The sequence below is a fragment of the Rattus norvegicus genome, chromosome Y (assembly GCF_036323735.1).
Source record: "Rattus norvegicus strain BN/NHsdMcwi chromosome Y, GRCr8, whole genome shotgun sequence".
Classification (NCBI taxonomy): domain Eukaryota; kingdom Metazoa; phylum Chordata; class Mammalia; order Rodentia; family Muridae; genus Rattus; species Rattus norvegicus.
In genome coordinates this window covers 33,185,776-33,191,448 of record NC_086040.1, presented here as the reverse complement: position 1 = coordinate 33,191,448, position 5,673 = coordinate 33,185,776, and the positions used below count along the sequence as shown (strand labels likewise).

Below are 5,673 nucleotides of genomic sequence, written 5' to 3'. Positions count from 1 at the left end.
CCAAAGTCCCCTAACAATGAATTTCAATAAGAAATTGAAATACAGTATTCATACAATTAAACGTCTGTAGGGAAAATACTGGCCTTTGGGAAACAGAGATTTCCTAGAATATTGAACTGAGTCACAGGAATGAACCTGGGAATATAAGTAATACCCAGAAGAATCTCCTACACTCCATGTTCCTAAATCTTTACAACCCATGCCAAGTCCCTGTCTAAATTTCTCCATTCAGAACATGTAACCACTAGTGAAGCAGAGAGAAGTCTCTAGCTTTAGAGTGATGGGTTATGTACAGGTTTCCACTGTGTCACAGGAGACATACCTAGAAATTGCAAACTCGAATCTGGTCAATGTAAGGAAAGGTGTTCAGCAGGTAGGTCACAGCAGTTCTCAGTGACATCATATTTATGCCCTCCCTGAAAACTCTCTTGTAACTTTGAGAGTCCTGGCTTCTTCTGTGATGTCACAACTATTGTCGTGACTGCAACTGCCTCTCAGATATTCCTTCAGTACCAAAAGGTTTTACTAATATCCTCCAATTCAGAGCAAATTGGGGTGTGATAACAAAGAGGATGAAGACATCAGAAATGGGAAGAAGGAAGCTGGCCTTCTGTCTTGGTATAAAAAATAAGGAAGAAATATGTGGTTTTTGAGAAAGCTCAGTGAATGGTAGGAGTTGAGTGGTCGCTGAAGAGATAGCCTTAATCTGAGCCTTCTACATAAGGTTATCAGGACCTGGGAGACTCTCAGAAGCTTCTGGACTTCCCTGTTCTTATGGTTCCTGAGGGATTATATCCTTCATTTCTTTATTCCAAAAGCCAACTATTGTGAAAGGCACAGTTGATTTCCTGAGAGCTCATGACTTTTACTTTTTTCGTCAAGAAGAAAAGGTCCTAAGGAAGAAGGGAAAACAAGTATTGTGTCCCTAATCAACTTAATAGCCTCCGTGCTTCGGACACTTATAGTGTAGTTTGGCTCTGACACTGAAATTTGGGAGAGAGATGTTCTTCTAGTTGAGACTTAATCAACTCAGTATTTGCAGTAGTATTACTATGACTACGACTTCAGCTTTCCGAGTCAATAATTGTGATGACTCTGCAGCTTTATTTTCTTTTATATCCTTCAGTTTTATTTATACTTTAGCAAAATTAATTAATTTTTAACTAGCTGTTTCTATATATACATTTAAAATACTACTTCCTTTCCCAGTTTCCTGAACATAAGTGCCCTACCCATTCCATTTGCTTCTTTAACCACCCTTTCCTTCCCATGACATTACCTTGAACTGGAACACAAACTAGGGAGGACAAGTGCCTCTCTCTCCAGTGTTGCCCAAAAAGGCCATCCTCAGCCACATATGCATTTGGAGCCATAGTTCCGTCCATGTACTTTCATTTTATATTGGTCTAGTACAAAAAGCTCTGGTTCATTAGCATAGTTTTTCTTATGGGGTTGAAAGCACCCTCTGGTCTTCTAATCCTTTTTCAAAATTTACCAAATAGAGGTCCGTTTTCAGTTCACTGCTTTGCTACAAGCATTCACTTCTGTATTTGACATGCTATAATTGTGTCTCTCAGTAAATATCTATATCCGGTTCCTAGCAGAATGCACTTCTTACCTCAAATCTTATCTAGATTTGTTGGCTGACATATACATATATACTTTTGGTGATTCCTACACCAATGTGTTTTAGTGGAATGTTATCCTGGATTCTGGCCAAATACGTCAATAATGTAGAATTCACAAATGACTATTTCAAATAGACTCTCTCCTGTTTTTATGAACCAATTGAAGTAGATGTTTAACTGGTCCTCAAGACATTTTTCTCCCTATCCATCACCGGGTATTTTATATTTGGCCTTAAGAAGAATCATGGTACATCATCTTAGCTCAAGTCTGGGCATGCAAACACTGGAAGGGAGATAGAGTGTATTGATATCAAATGGGTCTAGAGATCTGAATTCAGTACTCCATGTTGTCCTTTTCTCTCCTAATGTCTGGTAATTTTTTGTTAAAAATAAGGATTTGGGTGTTTCTTATTTGAAGTAGGTATACAGTATTTTTGCTGTTATCCTCACTCTATAGCTGGGCCCCCTTTGTGACCGAAATCATTGCAGAAAATGGAATTGGAAAACAGAATTTTTTTATTATGAAAATGTATTTTTATTTCTTCTTACTACTTCAAAGTATTCAGCCACATAATTTTGTACGTATAATACTTTTTTTGACAATATTATTAGAATGTATACTGGTTTTACAAGGATTCATGATATAAGGAATCTTTTTTTGTTTGTTTTTTATTTTTTTAATTTTTTTAATTTAGAGAATACTTTATTAGTTTTTGTAATCAAACCCACGTAGATAAGACCTTACATATTTAATACAGTGCGTTACCCCTGTACGAATGGAAAAAACTTAAGTTCAACATTTCTAGACCAATATGGCTGTTAATTTCTGTACAGTGGCAACTCAACACAGTAAACGGGGACACTTTTTTCCAAAGTTGCCAGCACAGCTAAAGTTTCCAAAAATTCAAATTATATATCTGTATATATATATTTGTATTTATATAAAAAGACCAATAATAGCAGTGTGTTATGCATCAACAGCAGCAACAGCTTTTCCAGGTTCTGCAGTCATCTGAACAAAACTGTAGAGACATCCAGCAAACTCCATTAAAAAAAGAAAAAAAAAGTAAGAAAACAAAACCCGAGAAAACAGACCAGTTCTATTACTCTTGTGGTACCTGGCACCATTTTTTTTATATTAGCTTCTCAATTATCATCTGGAAAGAAAACATTCTGAGCAACATCATTAAAAACAGCTCTGATAAAGCACGGTCACTACTACGTATCATAAAGCAGGTACAAGCTATTTTACATCCACAGAGGTATGATACAGTACTGTCCTATACCTATAATACTAGAGGATACAATTTAAAAGGCATTATTTGAGACTTGATTCTACTTTTCCAGCAGAGGACCCAAAGGATGGTGTGACACAGCTTTGTAAAGAAACATACTCGAGACAGGATTTCCTTTCACTAATGGCACAGTTCTAAGGATTCATCCTCTCCATGAATGTCAGCTAAAACCATTATTGAAAAAATGAAATATCCCTAAAACAAAACCGTATAACCACCGGATTCACATGAAGATGACCTAGTGGAGACAAGCTGGACCTCACCTTACCAACAAGCTATCAAATCTGTAATGTTTAAATAGTGAGACCTCCAAGGAAGGAGATGCCAAGTAGTGCTTCAAAGCTTCAGACCACAATCAAACACAGCATCATTTTCAACAGAAGCAGAAGCTCATCTGAATATGCTGAAGGATGCTGACATCAACATTTAATCATCACCTCACTCATCCAGGAAGAAGGGGAGATCAGTTACTACTGTAATTTATTGTGTTCAACCAAATTACCATGTTACAAAAATAGCAAGCTGCCATATTAAAAAATAAGGCTCCTCTATCTAGCACCAGATAGCATCATTTTACTTTCAAGCCTAGAAATTGCACACTTGTATATAAACCAACAGAAGATGAGGATTGAGAGTTCACCTTGGTGGATTTTTCCTTTGATGAATATGAAGTGTCCTTCCTTATCTTTTTTGATGACTTTTAGTTGAAAATTGATTTTATTTGATATTAGAATGGCTACTCCAGCTTGCTTCTTCTGACCATATGCTTGGAAAGTTGTTTTCCAGCCTTTCACTCTGATGTAGTGTCTGTCTTTGCCTCTGAGGTGTGTTTCCTGTAGGCAGCAGAATGCAGGGTCCTCGTTGCGTATCCAGTTTGTTAATCTATGTCTTTTTATTGGGGAGTTGAGGCCATTGATATTGAGAGATATTAAGGAATAGTGATTATTGCTTCCTGTTATATTCATATTTGGATGTGAGGTTATGTTTGTGTGCTTTTCTTCTCTTTGTTTTGTTGCCAAGATGATTAGTTTCTTGCTTCTTCTAGGGTATAGCTTGCCTCCTTATGTTGGGCTTTACCCTTTATTATCCTTTGTAGTGCTGGATTTGTAGAAAGATATTGTGTAAATTTGGTTTTGTCATGGAATATCTTGGTTTCTCCATCTATGTTAATTGAGAGTTTTGCAGAATACAGTAACCTGGGCTGGCATTTCTGTTCTCTTAGGGTCTGTATGACATCAGTCCAGGATCTTCTGGCCTTCATAGTTTCTGGTGAGAAGTCTGGTGTGATTCTGATAGGTCTCCCTTTATATGTTACTTGACCTTTTTCCCTTACTGCTTTTTATATTCTTTCTTTATTTTGTGTGTTTGGTGTTTTGACTATTATGTGACAGGAGGTGTTTCTTTTCTGGTCCAATCTATTTGGAGTTCTGTAGGCATCTTGTATCCCTATGGGTATCTCTTTTTTTAGGTTAGGTAAGTTTTCTTCTATGATTTTGTTGAAGATATTTACTGGTCCTTTGAGCTGGGAGTCTTCACTCTCTTCTATACCTATTATCCTTAGGTTTGATCTTCTCATTGAGTCCTAGATTTCCTGTATGTTTTGGACCAGTAGCTTTTTCTGCTTTACATTATCTTTGACAGTTGAGTCTATGATTTCTATGGAATCTCCTGCTCCCGAAATTCTCTCTTCGATCTCTTGTATTCTGTTGGTGAAGCTTGTATCTACAGCTCCTTGTCTTTTCTTTTGATTTTCTATGTCCAGGGTTGTTTCCATGTGTTCTTTCTTGATTGCTTCTAATTCCATTTTTAATTCCTTCAACTGTTTGATTGTGTTTTCCTGGAATTCTTTCAGGGATTTTTGTGTCACCTCTCTATGGGTTTCTACTTGTTTATTTATGTTTTCCTGGAATTCTTTCAGGCATTTTTGCGATTCCTCTCTGTAGGCTTCTACTTGTTCTCTAAGGGAGTTCTCCACCTCTTTCTTGAAGTCCTCCAGCATCATGATCAAATATGATTTTGAAACTAGATCTTGCTTTTCTGTTGTGTTTCGATATTCCATGTTTATTTTGGTGGGAGAATTGGGCTCCAATGATGCCATGTAGTCTTGGTTTCTGTTGCTTGGGTTCCTGCGCTTGCCTCTCGCCATCAGATTATCACTAATGTTACTTTGTTCTGCTATTTCTGACAGTGGCTAGACTGTCCTATAAGCCTGTGTGTCAGGAGTGCTGTAGACCTCTTTTCCTGTTTTCTTTCAGCCAGTTATGGGGACAGAGTGTTCTGCTTTCGGGCGTGTAGTTTTCCCTCTCTACAGGTCTTCAGCTGTTCCTGTGGCCCTGTGTCTTTAGTTCACCAGGCAGGTTTCTTGCAGGGGAAAAGTTGGTCCTACCTGTGGTTCCAAGGCTCAAGTTTGCTCGTGGGGTACTGCCTAAGTCCTCTCCGCAGTGGCAGCAACCGGGAAGATCTGCGCTGCTCTTTCTGGGAGCCTCCATGCACCAGGGTTCCAGATGGCGTTTGGTGTTTTCCTCTGGCCTCTGGATGTGTGCAGAGTGCAGTCTCTTCTGGTTTCCCAAGCGTTTCTGCCTCTCTGAAGGTTTAGCTCTCCCTCCCATGGGATTTGGGTGCAGAGAACTGTTTATGCGGTCTGTTTCCTTCAGGTTCCAGCGGTGTCTCAGGCGCAGGGGTCCTGCCGCTCCTGGGCCCTCCACTACAGGAACCCAGAGGCCTTATACAGTTGCCTCTTGGGCCAGGGA

The 5,673-nt window shown here is 38.7% G+C and overlaps 1 long non-coding RNA gene across 1 annotated transcript; it reads left to right on the top strand.

The window, feature by feature from the left end:
- Positions 1–409: 409 nt before the first annotated feature.
- LOC134484402 (uncharacterized) lies at positions 410–3,478 on the top strand. The gene is made up of 2 exons (XR_010061847.1): positions 410–618; positions 2,976–3,478. It is a non-coding gene; the product is annotated as an uncharacterized LOC134484402 (long non-coding RNA).
- Positions 3,479–5,673: the final 2,195 nt, after the last annotated feature.